General features: G+C 45.4%; 1 pseudogene; it reads right to left on the bottom strand.

The window, feature by feature from the left end:
- Positions 1-15,719, bottom strand: part of LOC148451041 (uncharacterized) — a 178,622-nt pseudogene extending 162,903 nt beyond the window's left edge.
- Between the last annotated feature and the right edge of the window lie 1,591 nt (positions 15,720-17,310).

The raw sequence follows: 17,310 nt of genomic DNA, 5'->3' as shown, positions 1-17,310 counted from the left end.
GGATGAAGTACGACAGCAGTCATCCTGAAGCAAAACGTATAACTGAGGCCTTGACTGCTATGTTGGTGTTAGACGTGCGTCCGGTATCCGACATTAGTGCAGTGGGATTTAGACAAATGATGGAGGTAGTGTGTCCTCGGTTCCAAATCCCGTCTAGATTCCACCTGCATCCTCAAAGCAGCAGCGACAAGCGTGCGTCTGTCTGTTAAAGGGTGGTGACACCCTCAAAGTGTGCTACACAAACAATTAAAATATTGTTCTTTTTTTTCTGTCTTTGTGAATTGTGTGGGCTGTAGCCGCACCTGCATCCTTAAAGCAGCAGCGACAAGCGTGCGTCTGTCTGTTAAAGGGTGGTGACACCCTCAAAGTGTGCTACACAAACAATTAAAATATTGTTCTTTTTTTTTCTGTCTTTGTGAATTGTGTGGGCTGAAGCCGCACCTGCATCCTTAAAGCAGCAGCGACAAGCGTGCGTCTGTCTGTTAAAGGGTGGTGACACCCTCAAAGTGTGCTACACAAACAATTAAAATATTGTTCTTTTTTTTTTGGTCTTTGTGAAATGTGTGGGCTGTAGCCGCACCTGCATCCTTAAAGCAGCAGCGACAAGCGTGCGTCTGTCTGTTAAAGGGTGGTGACACCCTCAAAGTGTGCTACACAAACAATTAAAATATTGTTCTTTTTTTTTTGGTCTTTGTGAAATGTGTGGGCTGTAGCCGCACCTGCATCCTTAAAGCAGCAGCGACAAGCGTGCGTCTGTCTGTTAAAGGGTGGTGACACCCTCAAAGTGTGCTACACAAACAATTAAAATATTGTTCTTTTTTTTCTGTCTTTGTGAATTGTGTGGGCTGTAGCCGCACCTGCATCCTTAAAGCAGCAGCGACAAGCGTGCGTCTGTCTGTTAAAGGGTGGTGACACCCTCAAAGTGTGCTACACAAACAATTAAAATATTGTTCTTTTTTTTTTGGTCTTTGTGAAATGTGTGGGCTGTAGCCGCACCTGCATCCTTAAAGCAGCAGCGACAAGCGTGCGTCTGTCTGTTAAAGGGTGGTGTAACTCTCAAAGTGCTCCAAAAAATAAAAAACTATTTTTTTAATGTGTTTGTGACTTGTGTGCGATGTAGCCGCACCTGCATCCTTAAAGCAGCAGCGACAAGCGTGCGTCTGTCTGTTAAAGGGTGGTGACACCCTCAAAGTGTGCTACACAAACAATAAAAATATTCTTCTTTTTTCTGTCTATGTGAATTGTGTGGGCTGTAGCCGCACCTGCATCCTTAAAGCAGCAGCGACAAGCGTGCGTCTGTCTGTTAAAGGGTGGTGACACCCTCAAAGTGTTCTACACAAACAATTAAAATATTGTTCTTTTTTTTTCGGTCTTTGTGAAATGTGTGGGCTGTAGCCGCACCTGCATCCTTAAAGCAGCAGCGACAAGCGTGCGTCTGTCTGTTAAAGGGTGGTGTAACTCTCAAAATGTTCCAAAAAATAAAAAACTATTTTTTAATGTGTTTGTGACTTGTGTGCGATGTAGCCACACTTGCATCCTCAAAGCAGCAGCGACAAGCATGCGTCTGTCTGTTAAAGGGTGGTGACACCCTCAAAGTGTGCTACACAAACAATTAAAATATTGTTCTTTTTTTTTCTGTCTATGTGAATTGTGTGGGCTGTAGCCGCACCTGCATCCTTAAAGCAGCAGCGACAAGCGTGCGTCTGTCTGTTAAAGGGTGGTGACACCTCAAAGTGTTCTACACAAACAATTAAAATATTGTTCTTTTTTTTTTGGTCTTTGTGAAATGTGTGGGCTGTAGCCGCACCTGCATCCTTAAAGCAGCAGCGACAAGCGTGCGTCTGTCTGTTAAAGGGTGGTGACACCCTCAAAGTGTGCTACACAAACAATAAAAATATTGTTCTTTTTTTTTCTGTCTTTGTGAAATGTGTGGGCTGTAGCCGCACCTGCATCCTTAAAGCAGCAGCGACAAGCGTGCATCTGTCTGTTAAAGGATTACATCGGTGACAGCATCCAAGTAGGCATGTCAGAGAGTCTGTACCTGTACTGGCAGGAAAAAGAAGCAATTTGGAGGTCCCTGTACAAACTGGCTCTATTTTACCTGAGTTGCCCCCCCTCCAGTGTGTACTCCGAAAGAGTGTTTAGTGCAGCCGGGAACCTTGTCAGCGAAAGGCGTAGGAGGTTGCTTCCACAAAATGTGGAGAAGATGATGTTCATAAAATGAATTATCAACTCTTCCAGGGAGACCAGCCTCCAGAACGTACAGAGGGACCTGTGGTTGTGGATTCCAGCGGGGACGAATTAATACTCTGTGAGGATGAGGATGTACACAACACTGAAAAGGGTGAGGAATCGGTGGATGAGGAGGATGAGGACGACATCTTGCCTCCGTAGAGCCAGTTTGTGCAGGGACAGATTAATTGCCAGCTTCTTTTGTGGGGGCCCAAACGAACCAATCATTTCAGTCACAGTCGTGTGGCAGACCCTGGCGCTGAAATGTTTGGTTTGTTAAAGTGTGCATGTCCTGTTTATACAACATAAGGGTGGGTGGGAGGGCCCAAGGACAATTCCATCTTGCACCTCTTTCTTTTCTTTGCATTATGTATAGTTTGGGGCCTAGTTTTTCAAACTGCCATCCTGTCTGCCACTGCAGTGCCACTCCTAGATGGACCACGTGTTTGTGCCGCCCACTCGTATCTCTTAGCATAGTCATCCAGATACCTAGGTGCAACCTTTTGGACATAAAAACACTATTGTGAGGTGTGAGGTGTTCAGAATAGACTGGAAATGAGTGGAAATTAAGGTTATTGAGGTTAATAATAGCATAGGAGCAGAAAAACCCACAAATTCTGTGATTTTAGCTGTTTTTATGCTTTTTTTCAAAAAAATACAGATCCAAAACACAAAACCCAGAACCCAAAACACGGAAGGGTGGTTTTGGCAAAACCAATCCAGATCCAAAACACGAACAAAGATCCAGATCCAAAACCAAAACACAAAACACGAAAAGTGGCCGGTGCACACCCCTAATTAGTACAGTGTAGAGATACCTATGAGTGTGGATGATATAACAGGCAGGAGAAGAGGTGACTGGTGCGGTTTCCCTGTATTAGTACAGTGTAGAGACACCTATGAGTGTGGATGATATAACAGGCAGGAGAAGAGGTGACCGGTGCGGTTTCCCTGTATTAGTACAGTGTAGAGACACCTATGAGTGTGGATGATATAACAGGCAGGAGAAGAGGTGACTGGTGCGGTTTCCCTGTATTAGTACAATGTAGAGATACCTATGAGTGTGGAGGATATAACAGGCAGGAGAAGAGGTGACTGGTGCGGTTTCCCTGTATTAGTACAGTGTAGAGACACCTATGAGTGTGGATGATATAACAGGCAGGAGAAGAGGTGACTGGTGCGGTTTCCCTGTATTAGTACAGTGTAGAGACACCTATGAGTGTGGATGATATAACAGGCAGGAGAAGAGGTGACCGGTGCGGTTTCCCTGTATTAGTACAGTGTAGAGATACCTATGAGTGTGGATGATATAACAGGCAGGAGAAGAGGTGACAGGTGCGGTTTCCCTGTATTAGTACAGTGTAGAGACACCTATGAGTGTGGATGATATAACAGGCAGGAGAAGAGGTGACCGGTGCGGTTTCCCTGTATTAGTACAGTGTAGAGATACCTATGAGTGTGGATGATATAACAGGCAGGAGAAGAGGTGACCGGTGCGGTTTCCCTGTATTAGTACAGTGTAGAGATACCTATGAGTGTGGATGATATAACAGGCAGGAGAAGAGGTGACCGGTGCGGTTTCCCTGTATTAGTACAGTGTAGAGATACCTATGAGTGTGGATGATATAACAGGCAGGAGAAGAGGTGACCGGTGCGGTTTCCCTGTATTAGTACAGTGTAGAGACACCTATGAGTGTGGATGATATAACAGGCAGGAGAAGAGGTGACCGGTGCGGTTTCCCTGTATTAGTACAGTGTAGAGACACCTATGAGTGTGGATGATATAACAGGCAGGAGAAGAGGTGACCGGTGCGGTTTCCCTGTATTAGTACAGTGTAGAGACACCTATGAGTGTGGATGATATAACAGGCAGGAGAAGAGGTGACTGGTGCGGTTTCCCTGTATTAGTACAGTGTAGAGATACCTATGAGTGTGGATGATATAACAGGCAGGAGAAGAGGTGACCAGTGCGGTTTCCCTGTATTAGTACAGTGTAGAGATACCTATGAGTGTGGATGATATAACAGGCAGGAGAAGAGGTGACTGGTGCGGTTTCCCTGTATTAGTACAGTGTAGAGACACCTATGAGTGTGGATGATATAACAGGCAGGAGAAGAGGTGACCGGTGCGGTTTCCCTGTATTAGTACAGTGTAGAGACACCTATGAGTGTGGATGATATAACAGGCAGGAGAAGAGGTGACCGGTGCGGTTTCCCTGTATTAGTACAGTGTAGAGACACCTATGAGTGTGGATGATATAACAGGCAGGAGAAGAGGTGACCGGTGCGGTTTCCCTGTATTAGTACAGTGTAGAGATACCTATGAGTGTGGATGATATAACAGGCAGGAGAAGAGGTGACAGGTGCGGTTTCCCTGTATTAGTACAGTGTAGAGACACCTATGAGTGTGGATGATATAACAGGCAGGAGAAGAGGTGACCGGTGCGGTTTCCCTGTATTAGTACAGTGTAGAGATACCTATGAGTGTGGATGATATAACAGGCAGGAGAAGAGGTGACCGGTGCGGTTTCCCTGTATTAGTACAGTGTAGAGATACCTATGAGTGTGGATGATATAACAGGCAGGAGAAGAGGTGACCGGTGCGGTTTCCCTGTATTAGTACAGTGTAGAGATACCTATGAGTGTGGATGATATAACAGGCAGGAGAAGAGGTGACAGGTGCGGTTTCCCTGTATTAGTACAGTGTAGAGACACCTATGAGTGTGGATGATATAACAGGCAGGAGAAGAGGTGACCGGTGCGGTTTCCCTGTATTAGTACAGTGTAGAGATACCTATGAGTGTGGATGATATAACAGGCAGGAGAAGAGGTGACCGGTGCGGTTTCCCTGTATTAGTACAGTGTAGAGATACCTATGAGTGTGGATGATATAACAGGCAGGAGAAGAGGTGACCGGTGCGGTTTCCCTGTATTAGTACAGTGTAGAGATACCTATGAGTGTGGATGATATAACAGGCAGGAGAAGAGGTGACCGGTGCGGTTTCCCTGTATTAGTACAGTGTAGAGACACCTATGAGTGTGGATGATATAACAGGCAGGAGAAGAGGTGACCGGTGCGGTTTCCCTGTATTAGTACAGTGTAGAGACACCTATGAGTGTGGATGATATAACAGGCAGGAGAAGAGGTGACCGGTGCGGTTTCCCTGTATTAGTACAGTGTAGAGACACCTATGAGTGTGGATGATATAACAGGCAGGAGAAGAGGTGACTGGTGCGGTTTCCCTGTATTAGTACAGTGTAGAGATACCTATGAGTGTGGATGATATAACAGGCAGGAGAAGAGGTGACCAGTGCGGTTTCCCTGTATTAGTACAGTGTAGAGATACCTATGAGTGTGGATGATATAACAGGCAGGAGAAGAGGTGACTGGTGCGGTTTCCCTGTATTAGTACAGTGTAGAGACACCTATGAGTGTGGATGATATAACAGGCAGGAGAAGAGGTGACCGGTGCGGTTTCCCTGTATTAGTACAGTGTAGAGACACCTATGAGTGTGGATGATATAACAGGCAGGAGAAGAGGTGACCGGTGCGGTTTCCCTGTATTAGTACAGTGTAGAGACACCTATGAGTGTGGATGATATAACAGGCAGGAGAAGAGGTGACCGGTGCGGTTTCCCTGTATTAGTACAGTGTAGAGATACCTATGAGTGTGGATGATATAACAGGCAGGAGAAGAGGTGACCGGTGCGGTTTCCCTGTATTAGTACAGTGTAGAGACACCTATGAGTGTGGATGATATAACAGGCAGGAGAAGAGGTGACTGGTGCGGTTTCCCTGTATTAGTACAGTGTAGAGATACCTATGAGTGTGGATGATATAACAGGCAGGAGAAGAGGTGACCAGTGCGGTTTCCCTGTATTAGTACAGTGTAGAGATACCTATGAGTGTGGATGATATAACAGGCAGGAGAAGAGGTGACCAGTGCGGTTTCCCTGTATTAGTACAGTGTAGAGATACCTATGAGTGTGGATGATATAACAGGCAGGAGAAGAGGTGACTGGTGCGGTTTCCCTGTATTAGTACAGTGTAGAGACACCTATGAGTGTGGATGATATAACAGGCAGGAGAAGAGGTGACCGGTGCGGTTTCCCTGTATTAGTACAGTGTAGAGACACCTATGAGTGTGGATGATATAACAGGCAGGAGAAGAGGTGACCGGTGCGGTTTCCCTGTATTAGTACAGTGTAGAGACACCTATGAGTGTGGATGATATAACAGGCAGGAGAAGAGGTGACCGGTGCGGTTTCCCTGTATTAGTACAGTGTAGAGATACCTATGAGTGTGGATGATATAACAGGCAGGAGAAGAGGTGACTGGTGCGGTTTCCCTGTATTAGTACAGTGTAGAGATACCTATAAGTGTGGATGATATAACAGGCAGGAGAAGAGGTGACCGGTGCGGTTTCCCTGTATTAGTACAGTGTAGAGACACCTATGAGTGTGGATGATATAACAGGCAGGAGAAGAGGTGACCGGTGCGGTTTCCCTGTATTAGTACAGTGTAGAGACACCTATGAGTGTGGATGATATAACAGGCAGGAGAAGAGGTGACCGGTGCGGTTTCCCTGTATTAGTACAGTGTAGAGACACCTATGAGTGTGGATGATATAACAGGCAGGAGAAGAGGTGACCGGTGCGGTTTCCCTGTATTAGTACAGTGTAGAGACACCTATGAGTGTGGATGATATAACAGGCAGGAGAAGAGGTGACTGGTGCGGTTTCCCTGTATTAGTACAGTGTAGAGACACCTATGAGTGTGGATGATATAACAGGCAGGAGAAGAGGTGACTGGTGCGGTTTCCCTGTATTAGTACAGTGTAGAGATACCTATGAGTGTGGATGATATAACAGGCAGGAGAAGAGGTGACCAGTGCGGTTTCCCTGTATTAGTACAGTGTAGAGACACCTATGAGTGTGGATGATATAACAGGCAGGAGAAGAGGTGACCGGTGCGGTTTCCCTGTATTAGTACAGTGTAGAGACACCTATGAGTGTGGATGATATAACAGGCAGGAGAAGAGGTGACTGGTGCGGTTTCCCTGTATTAGTACAGTGTAGAGACACCTATGAGTGTGGATGATATAACAGGCAGGAGAAGAGGTGACCGGTGCGGTTTCCCTGTATTAGTACAGTGTAGAGACACCTATGAGTGTGGATGATATAACAGGCAGGAGAAGAGGTGACCGGTGCGGTTTCCCTGTATTAGTACAGTGTAGAGACACCTATGAGTGTGGATGATATAACAGGCAGGAGAAGAGGTGACCGGTGCGGTTTCCCTGTATTAGTACAGTGTAGAGATACCTATGAGTGTGGATGATATAACAGGCAGGAGAAGAGGTGACCGGTGCGGTTTCCCTGTATTAGTACAGTGTAGAGATACCTATGAGTGTGGATGATATAACAGGCAGGAGAAGAGGTGACCGGTGCGGTTTCCCTGTATTAGTACAGTGTAGAGACACCTATGAGTGTGGATGATATAACAGGCAGGAGAAGAGGTGACCGGTGCGGTTTCCCTGTATTAGTACAGTGTAGAGATACCTATGAGTGTGGATGATATAACAGGCAGGAGAAGAGGTGACCAGTGCGGTTTCCCTGTATTAGTACAGTGTAGAGACACCTATGAGTGTGGATGATATAACAGGCAGGAGAAGAGGTGACCGGTGCGGTTTCCCTGTATTAGTACAGTGTAGAGATACCTATGAGTGTGGATGATATAACAGGCAGGAGAAGAGGTGACTGGTGCGGTTTCCCTGTATTAGTACAGTGTAGAGACACCTATGAGTGTGGATGATATAACAGGCAGGAGAAGAGGTGACCGGTGCGGTTTCCCTGTATTAGTACAGTGTAGAGACACCTATGAGTGTGGATGATATAACAGGCAGGAGAAGAGGTGACTGGTGCGGTTTCCCTGTATTAGTACAGTGTAGAGACACCTATGAGTGTGGATGATATAACAGGCAGGAGAAGAGGTGACTGGTGCGGTTTCCCTGTATTAGTACAGTGTAGAGACACCTATGAGTGTGGATGATATAACAGGCAGGAGAAGAGGTGACCGGTGCGGTTTCCCTGTATTAGTACAGTGTAGAGACACCTATGAGTGTGGATGATATAACAGGCAGGAGAAGAGGTGACTGGTGCGGTTTCCCTGTATTAGTACAGTGTAGAGACACCTATGAGTGTGGATGATATAACAGGCAGGAGAAGAGGTGACCGGTGCGGTTTCCCTGTATTAGTACAGTGTAGAGACACCTATGAGTGTGGATGATATAACAGGCAGGAGAAGAGGTGACCGGTGCGGTTTCCCTGTATTAGTACAGTGTAGAGATACCTATGAGTGTGGATGATATAACAGGCAGGAGAAGAGGTGACCGGTGCGGTTTCACTGTATTAGTACAGTGTAGAGACACCTATGAGTGTGGATGATATAACAGGAAGGAGAAGAGGTGACCGGTGCGGTTTCCCTGTATTAGTACAGTGTAGAGACACCTATGAGTGTGGATGATATAACAGGCAGGAGAAGAGGTGACCGGTGCGGTTTCCCTGTATTAGTACAGTGTAGAGACACCTATGAGTGTGGATGATATAACAGGCAGGAGAAGAGGTGACCGGTGCGGTTTCCCTGTATTAGTACAGTGTAGAGATACCTATGAGTGTGGATGATATAACAGGCAGGAGAAGAGGTGACTGGTGCGGTTTCCCTGTATTAGTACAGTGTAGAGATACCTATAAGTGTGGATGATATAACAGGCAGGAGAAGAGGTGACCGGTGCGGTTTCCCTGTATTAGTACAGTGTAGAGACACCTATGAGTGTGGATGATATAACAGGCAGGAGAAGAGGTGACCAGTGCGGTTTCCCTGTATTAGTACAGTGTAGAGACACCTATGAGTGTGGATGATATAACAGGCAGGAGAAGAGGTGACCGGTGCGGTTTCCCTGTATTAGTACAGTGTAGAGACACCTATGAGTGTGGATGATATAACAGGCAGGAGAAGAGGTGACCGGTGCAGTTTCCCTGTATTAGTACAGTGTAGAGACACCTATGAGTGTGGATGATATAACAGGCAGGAGAAGAGGTGACTGGTGCGGTTTCCCTGTATTAGTACAGTGTAGAGACACCTATGAGTGTGGATGATATAACAGGCAGGAGAAGAGGTGACCGGTGCGGTTTCCCTGTATTAGTACAGTGTAGAGACACCTATGAGTGTGGATGATATAACAGGCAGGAGAAGAGGTGACCGGTGCGGTTTCCCTGTATTAGTACAGTGTAGAGACACCTATGAGTGTGGATGATATAACAGGCAGGAGAAGAGGTGACTGGTGCGGTTTCCCTGTATTAGTACAGTGTAGAGACACCTATGAGTGTGGATGATATAACAGGCAGGAGAAGAGGTGACCGGTGCGGTTTCCCTGTATTAGTACAGTGTAGAGACACCTATGAGTGTGGATGATATAACAGGCAGGAGAAGAGGTGACTGGTGCGGTTTCCCTGTATTAGTACAGTGTAGAGACACCTATGAGTGTGGATGATATAACAGGCAGGAGAAGAGGTGACCGGTGCGGTTTCCCTGTATTAGTACAGTGTAGAGATACCTATGAGTGTGGATGATATAACAGGCAGGAGAAGAGGTGACTGGTGCGGTTTCCCTGTATTAGTACAATGTAGAGACACCTATGAGTGTGGATGATATAACAGGCAGGAGAAGAGGTGACCGGTGCGGTTTCCCTGTATTAGTACAGTGTAGAGACACCTATGAGTGTGGATGATATAACAGGCAGGAGAAGAGGTGACTGGTGCGGTTTCCCTGTATTAGTACAGTGTAGAGACACCTATGAGTGTGGATGATATAACAGGCAGGAGAAGAGGTGACTGGTGCGGTTTCCCTGTATTAGTACAGTGTAGAGACACCTATGAGTGTGGATGATATAACAGGCAGGAGAAGAGGTGACTGGTGAGGTTTCCCTGTATTAGTACAATGTAGAGACACCTATGAGTGTGGATGATATAACAGGCAGGAGAAGAGGTGACAGGTGCGGTTTCCCTGTATTAGTACAGTGTAGAGACACCTATGAGTGTGGATGATATAACAGGCAGGAGTAGCAGTGACTGGCATGAATTACACAGGATATAATAATATATTTATTTCATACTGTTGACTGTGCCGGGAAAGACTGTGACAGTTTATGTGAAGATATCTGAGATGTATTTAGTCAGTAAATATAGAGACGTCATGTTATTAATGAATAGTTGTAGAGTGATTAGAACACTAGACAATATGTAACAGGATATTTTATAGGTTCAACTTCCAACCACATTACTGTAACTGTACGAAGGACGTCTATAATTATACCCAGAGGCCACTGGACGTGAGACCAGTGCTGACACCGCATGTAGCCTTGTTCCTGCACAATGTTCTTTAACAAGACCCTGATTGCTGCACGTGGCCCTCAGAGATTTCGGTTGTGGCCCCCGGTTCCTTTCTGCTTTATTGTCATATTTATTTGCCATTAAACCTCCCATCGTCTGAGGATTGACCCGTGTGAATCAGTGACAATAAAACATACTCAATTGAAATAAAGACACAGAGACTTGTATTTGGCAGAATTGTTAGCTATTTTATTTAAATAACAGATAATGAATTCATTGCTAAAATTAATTAAATTAATTTAAATATGGTGGCAAAGAAAGAAAAACGGCTAACAGCCCAAACCTAACACTATAAACACTCCAACCACAACACATACACTCATGCCTTCTACCTGGACAACCCACCCGGTAAGGTGATGATGCTGCCCCCGGCGGGGTGGTCCAGCAAACTTTAACAGTTAAAGAAGGTGAGCGAAACAAAAAGTAAACCAATATTCACAGCGCTAATAGGTAACCTGCCGTTCTTTCCTGCCTAAAATAGCCAATGAAGAAATCACCAAACCCAAATCAGAGAGAGCAAATAAAGTAACATTTAGGGATGGAGGGAGGGAAGACGGGAACAAATGAGGCTGACTCTGCCTCCAACCATCTCTAATATCCCTGCTAATACCTACAATCCTAAAAACCCATAGGCCCTAATTATCACATGATTCCCCACACTGATCCGCCCCCAGCCTACGAGGTTTAACCCTCTCCACTCCTATACAGTCATTTCATTTATCAACTGATATGTTACACTCTCTTTCTTTGATGAAATGTAATGATTTTTTAGTGAGATGAGTGGCATAGAGGTTAGGGGACCCCCACCCGTCTGTGTACCAGGATGTCTATCACTTCCTTATACTTAGGAGCTGACGCTCTGCAGTCTGTGGGCAGGAGGGAACTATGGTTTTATATTTGGGGGAGTAGCTACAACTGGGGGATCGATCAGCTTTGGGGAGATTGGATGACGGATTTGGTAATGTATGACCTGGGTTCCTATACATATATAGTCCATCTCTGTATAGCAATGGCGCAGTGTCTCAGTGTTGGGAGCTGAGGACAGTGAATGAAGCCAGTAACACATTTATGGATGCGGGTAAGATGACAGCAGGGGTTCTGCTCTCACCCCAGAGCTCACAATCACAAGAAGCGACAGAGTCTCAGGGAACTCGGTTCAGGTAATAAGATATTTTCCTGCAGTCGGAGCAGGGAGACTGTATAATAAGAAGCCGCCTCAAAAAGTTTTATCCAGGAAGAAAGGCGACTGATGAAAGCGCAAATCTTTTTTTCTCTGTGATTTGATTTTTCATCTGTTCCCTTCTGTCTGTAGAACGAGGGACAACAGGGGACAGGGCCACAAACCTTCAGTCCCTCTGCTCCCTTCCTGAAAGCCGAGCGCAGGAATCAAAGAGAATGCTGGTGACAGAAGCTCCTGGCTGCCAGCCATTGTATATTCTCGCTGTAGGTCATACACCGCGCTCCGCATCATAGAGTAGAGCCGTCTAATGTAACATGTATGAGATTTATCAACTTATTCTCAATGCAATAAGGAAGGTGTGATATTTCTAATGCTGGGCATACACTATACATTATCTGTCACATATCTGTCCTATCTGGCTGGTTACTAATGCTGGGCGTACACTATACATTATCTGTCACATATCTGTCCTATCTGGCTGGTTACTAATTCTGGGCGTACACTATACATTATCTGTCACATATCTGTCCTATCTGGCTGGTTACTAATGCTGGGCATACACTATACATTATCTGTCACATATCTGTCCTATCTGGCCGGTTACTAATGCTGGGCATACACTATACATTATCTGTCACATATCTGTCCTATCTGGCTGGTTACTAATGCTGGGCGTACACTATACATTATCTGTCACATATCTGTCCTATCTGGCTGGTTACTAATGCTGGGCGTACACTATACATTATCTGTCACATATCTGGCCGGTTACTAATGCTGGGCGTACACTATACATTATCTGTCACATATCTGTCCTATCTGGCTGGATACTAATGCTGGGCATACACTATACATTATCTGTCACATATCTGTCCTATCTGGCCGGTTACTAATGCTGGGCGTACACTATACATTATCTGTCACATATCTGTCCTATCTGGCTGGTTACTAATGCTGGGCATACACTATACATTATCTGTCACATATCTGTCCTATCTGGCTGGTTGGAATAAAAACCTGCTAATGTTTTTCCTGATTGCCACCACAGCACCACCCGTTCTGACACTGACGCAAGTTTGCACTTTAAACGCACAGTCGGGTTGTAATACAGAGACCTTTCCCTCAAACAGAGCCCACTAGCAGTTTCTGAAGTCATGAAATGACTATACAGTGACTATACAGTAGTGTCCAAGTCTGGGGCAGCGCAGAGAGTGGCGCAAGTGTGAAAAATTCAACCGCATACTAATACTGACAACTGGACATGCGCAATGATCAATGCATACGCCATGGCATAGTGCTACATGGCGTATGGCTTGGCTCCACTGGGCATGCACCAGAGATCCCATTGTAACCCCTCCACTGGGCATGCACCAGACATCCCATTGTAACCCCTCGGAGCTGACAGCCACCACAGCGCAGACATTGACGCAAGTTTGCACTAATCAGTATTTAATGCTTCACTTTTAAACAGCCCACTACTACAGTAGTTTCACTATAGTGTCCAGAGCCGACCGTGCCAAAAAAAAAATATTTTTTTGCAGGGCTCGAACCCGCGACAATCATTGTTGCAAAGTGATCACCTAACCACTAGCCCACAAGCAAGCTACAGTACAGTATATGAAGAACAGCACATAGTGTAGCGGGCTCATCCTTGGGCACCACACTCACCCGCTGCTGTTTTTATTGCCAGTAATGTCAGCTGCCCGTTGGTAGCTTGTTTTGTGGGGGCCCAAACAAACCAATCACTTTAGCCCCAAGTGGCAGTCCCTGTCGCTGAAGTGATTGGTTTGTTAAATTGTGCATGTCCTGTTTACTATATATACACAACATAAGGGTGGGTGGAAGGGCCCAAGGACAATTCCATCTTGCACCTCTTTTTTTTTGCATTATGTGCTGTTTGGGGCATTGCTGCCACCCTGTTTGCCACTACTGTGCCATGTTGGAAGCTGAACTGCCACATGTTAGCGCCGCCCACTGCTGTTGCTTAGCTTAGTCAGCCAGCTAGCTGGATGCAACCTTTTGGCCTTAACTAGATGAAATCAATATTGTGAGCTGAGGTGGTCAAAAATGACTGTAATGTTATTGAGGTTAATAATACTGTAGGAACAAGAACAGACCCAAAGTATGTGATTTCAGCTGTTTTTATTATTTTTTAGAAAAAATACAGATCCAAAACCAAATCCAAAACACTCAAGGGTGGTTTTGTAAAACTAAATCCAGATTCAAAACCTGGAAGGAGAAACCAAAACACGGGGGTCAGAGCACATCCCTAATAAAATTGTGCAGAAACTGCAAGTTCTACATCATTTTATGTAAAAAAAAACTGCTTGATAAATAGGCCCCTATATATCTATATTTCTGCTTATAAAAATATAAACAACACATTCACCTGTATAACTCGTATACATATAGGACACAATCTGCAGAAATGTTCTCGGTGCAGCCACAGGACAGATCTGCGGGAAGTACACCTGCTGCAGTGCCTGGGTGCCAGTCATAACCTTCTGCAGTGCAAACCAGTGCTGATGAGACAGGTCACATGTGTCATCAGCAAATGCATGCCTGTAGCCTTTACCTGTACATGGATGAAAGACCACCTTGCATCCAGTTTTCCACCCTCCTGCATTTACAGCACCAGCCACCCCCACCGCTACCCCAATACCTCCCAGCCGTATAGGGATGCCTGTGAGTAACGGAGCAGCGATGGACATTGGTGGATGGTTTGCCGACGATGATTTCATAAAATCGAAGTTAACCAGAGATAGTACCATCGATGGTTAATCCACCGATTGCCATCTCTACAGCTTTAATAAACTGATGATTTGGACTTATTTGCATGCCTTTGGTGCATGCACCTGAAGAGGGGGAGGTGGCCTTGCTGCAGGAGGTGTGGCCTGACAGGACATGCCATACCTGCGAGTCACGCTCCTGGTTTTCGTCACGTTGAGGACTTTCCCAGAGCTCTGGAAGCTGTTGTACATGTCCGTCCCGTTCTCCTGTGTAAAGACATTTGCACAAAATCTATTCACAGCATTCTCTGCTAAGCTGAGCAGCAGAAGAGGGGATCCTCCCTGCCACAAGACACTGCGGACCGCTGGTGGTACAGCTGGACAGTGCCTGAAAAGTGGGACTGCCACCACAATAGAGACAGTTGGGAGGTGTACCTACCCCTGATATTACCAGCATTCAGCCCCTGCTCACTTTAATAGTGTGGTACCCCCAAGCTTTGGGAGGACCACTTTAAAGTATCCCTGATATTAAAATAATCCTGTATTACTAAAAGTGATGGTCATGACATATTGTGTATGCCCTAGTAATGTTTTACAATGTCTTGTATAGTATTTGATGCTTATACTTTGACTGTCATTATCCTGCCTCACTTTCTGCAAAGTACTGTACCCTGTTTCCCCAGGAGTTACGGTTTATCCCATGTGACTTACACTGTGACCGTTAAGGGGGACACGAGGCAGGGACTCTCCCATGGGACTGTAATGGGGAGCCCTGCACGGTATAGGAAGAATGGCTGGCTGCTGTAAAAACTATGGGCTGTATTACGCGACTCTGGCGGGAGGTGGGCCAGCGCTTGTAGGAGTCCCAGATGGAACTTATAAAAATGGCTTCCCTGCTGACCGTTGGGCAGTCCTGAGGTGATAGGTGTGAGAGCCGGACCTACGTACTTACCTGGTTTTGATGGTGGAGCACCGGGAGCTGGTTGCGGAGGAGACGGGGCTGTGCAGGACTTCAACTCCCCTCTTGTGACAGGAAAGTCCGGTGTGAGCTGGGAAAAGAGGCAGTCTGAGGGCGGCGACGAGGTCCCGAGGCTGAATCAGTGGAGGGAGAAGCAGAGTGATGGGGGCCATCCTTCTATGGAGAGCAACTCCCATCACCAGCTGAGAACTCGCAGGAGAGCTCGGTAAATACAGTTAGCACCATCTCTCTGCATCACTCCGGTGTTACCCTGATGTCAGCTTCCAAATACAACACCCAGCTAGCTACAGTATTCAAGGGACCTAATATTTCCCCACACCACTACATCTGCACCTTTACCTGTCATCCCCAGTGTAGCATTACAGTAGGGAGACTTAAAGGAAGGAGAAATAAGTTATTTAATAAGAAAAGTGACTGAGACTCGCTCTTGCCTTGTCTACAGTGATACTAACTGTTACATTCAGCAACCGGACTAATATATAGTAGTAAAAGTGGGTAGTGAATAACGCGGTTACAATCCATTGTCTGCATATAGGGATCCCACTCAGGGGCAGAAGTATGGGAGACAATGGAGGCGCCTGCCGCCGGGCGCCAGCACTGAAGGGGCACCTCCTCTATCACCCACAATATATTCACCCAATTTAGGGCTGTAAATATGGGGGATAGCAGTGGCAAACGCATAATTTCTAGAGAGGGGTCTTCAAATGCTTCATTTTACAGTGAGTGTGGCCAGTCCATGAAGAGGGTAGAATTAGTACTTATACAGCTTTAAAATGCATCATACAATGTGTATTGTGTGTCATATATCCAGCATATACAGGACCAGTGATCACAGTAACCCATTATATGTGTCATACATAGTGTATTGTGTGTCATAATTCCAGCATATACAGGACCAGTGATCACAGTAACCCATTATATGTGTCATACATAGTGTATTGTGTGTCATAATTCCAGCATATACAGGACCAGTGATCACAGTAACCCATTATATGTGTCATACATAGTGTATTGTGTGTCATAATTCCAGCATATACAGGACCAGTGATCACAGTAACCCATTATATGTGTCATACATAGTGTATTGTGTGTCATAATTCCAGCATATACAGGACCAGTGATCACAGTAACCCATTATATGTGTCATACATAGTGTATTGTGTGTCATAATTCCAGCATATACAGGACCAGTGATCACAGTAACCCATTATATGTGTCATACATAGTGTATTGTGTGTCATAATTCCAGCATATACAGGACCAGCGATCACAGTAACCCATTATATGTGTCATACTTAGTGTATTGTGTGTCATAATTCCAGCATATACAGGACCAGCGATCACAGTAACCCATTATATGTGTCATACATAGTGTATTGTGTGTCATACTTCCAGCATATACAGGACCAGTGATCACAGTAACCCATTATATGTGTCATACATAGTGTATTGTGTGTCATAATTCCAGCATATACAGGACCAGTGATCACAGTATCCCATTATATGTGTCATACATAGTGTATTATGTGTCATAATTCCAGCATATACAGGACCAGCGATCACAGTAACCCATTATATGTATCATACATAGTGTATTGTGTGTCATAATTCCAGCATATACAGGACCAGTGATCACAGTATCCCATTATATGTGTCATACATAGTGTATTGTGTGTCATAATTCCAGCATATACAGGACCAGCGATCACAGTAACCCATTATATGTATCATACATAGTGTATT

The sequence above is a fragment of the Taudactylus pleione genome, unplaced genomic scaffold (genome assembly GCF_031769625.1).
Source record: "Taudactylus pleione unplaced genomic scaffold, aTauple2 ptg001198l, whole genome shotgun sequence".
Taxonomy (NCBI): domain Eukaryota; kingdom Metazoa; phylum Chordata; class Amphibia; order Anura; family Myobatrachidae; genus Taudactylus; species Taudactylus pleione.
The sequence above is the reverse complement of the archived record's forward strand: the minus strand, read 5'-3'. Positions and strand labels throughout refer to the sequence as shown.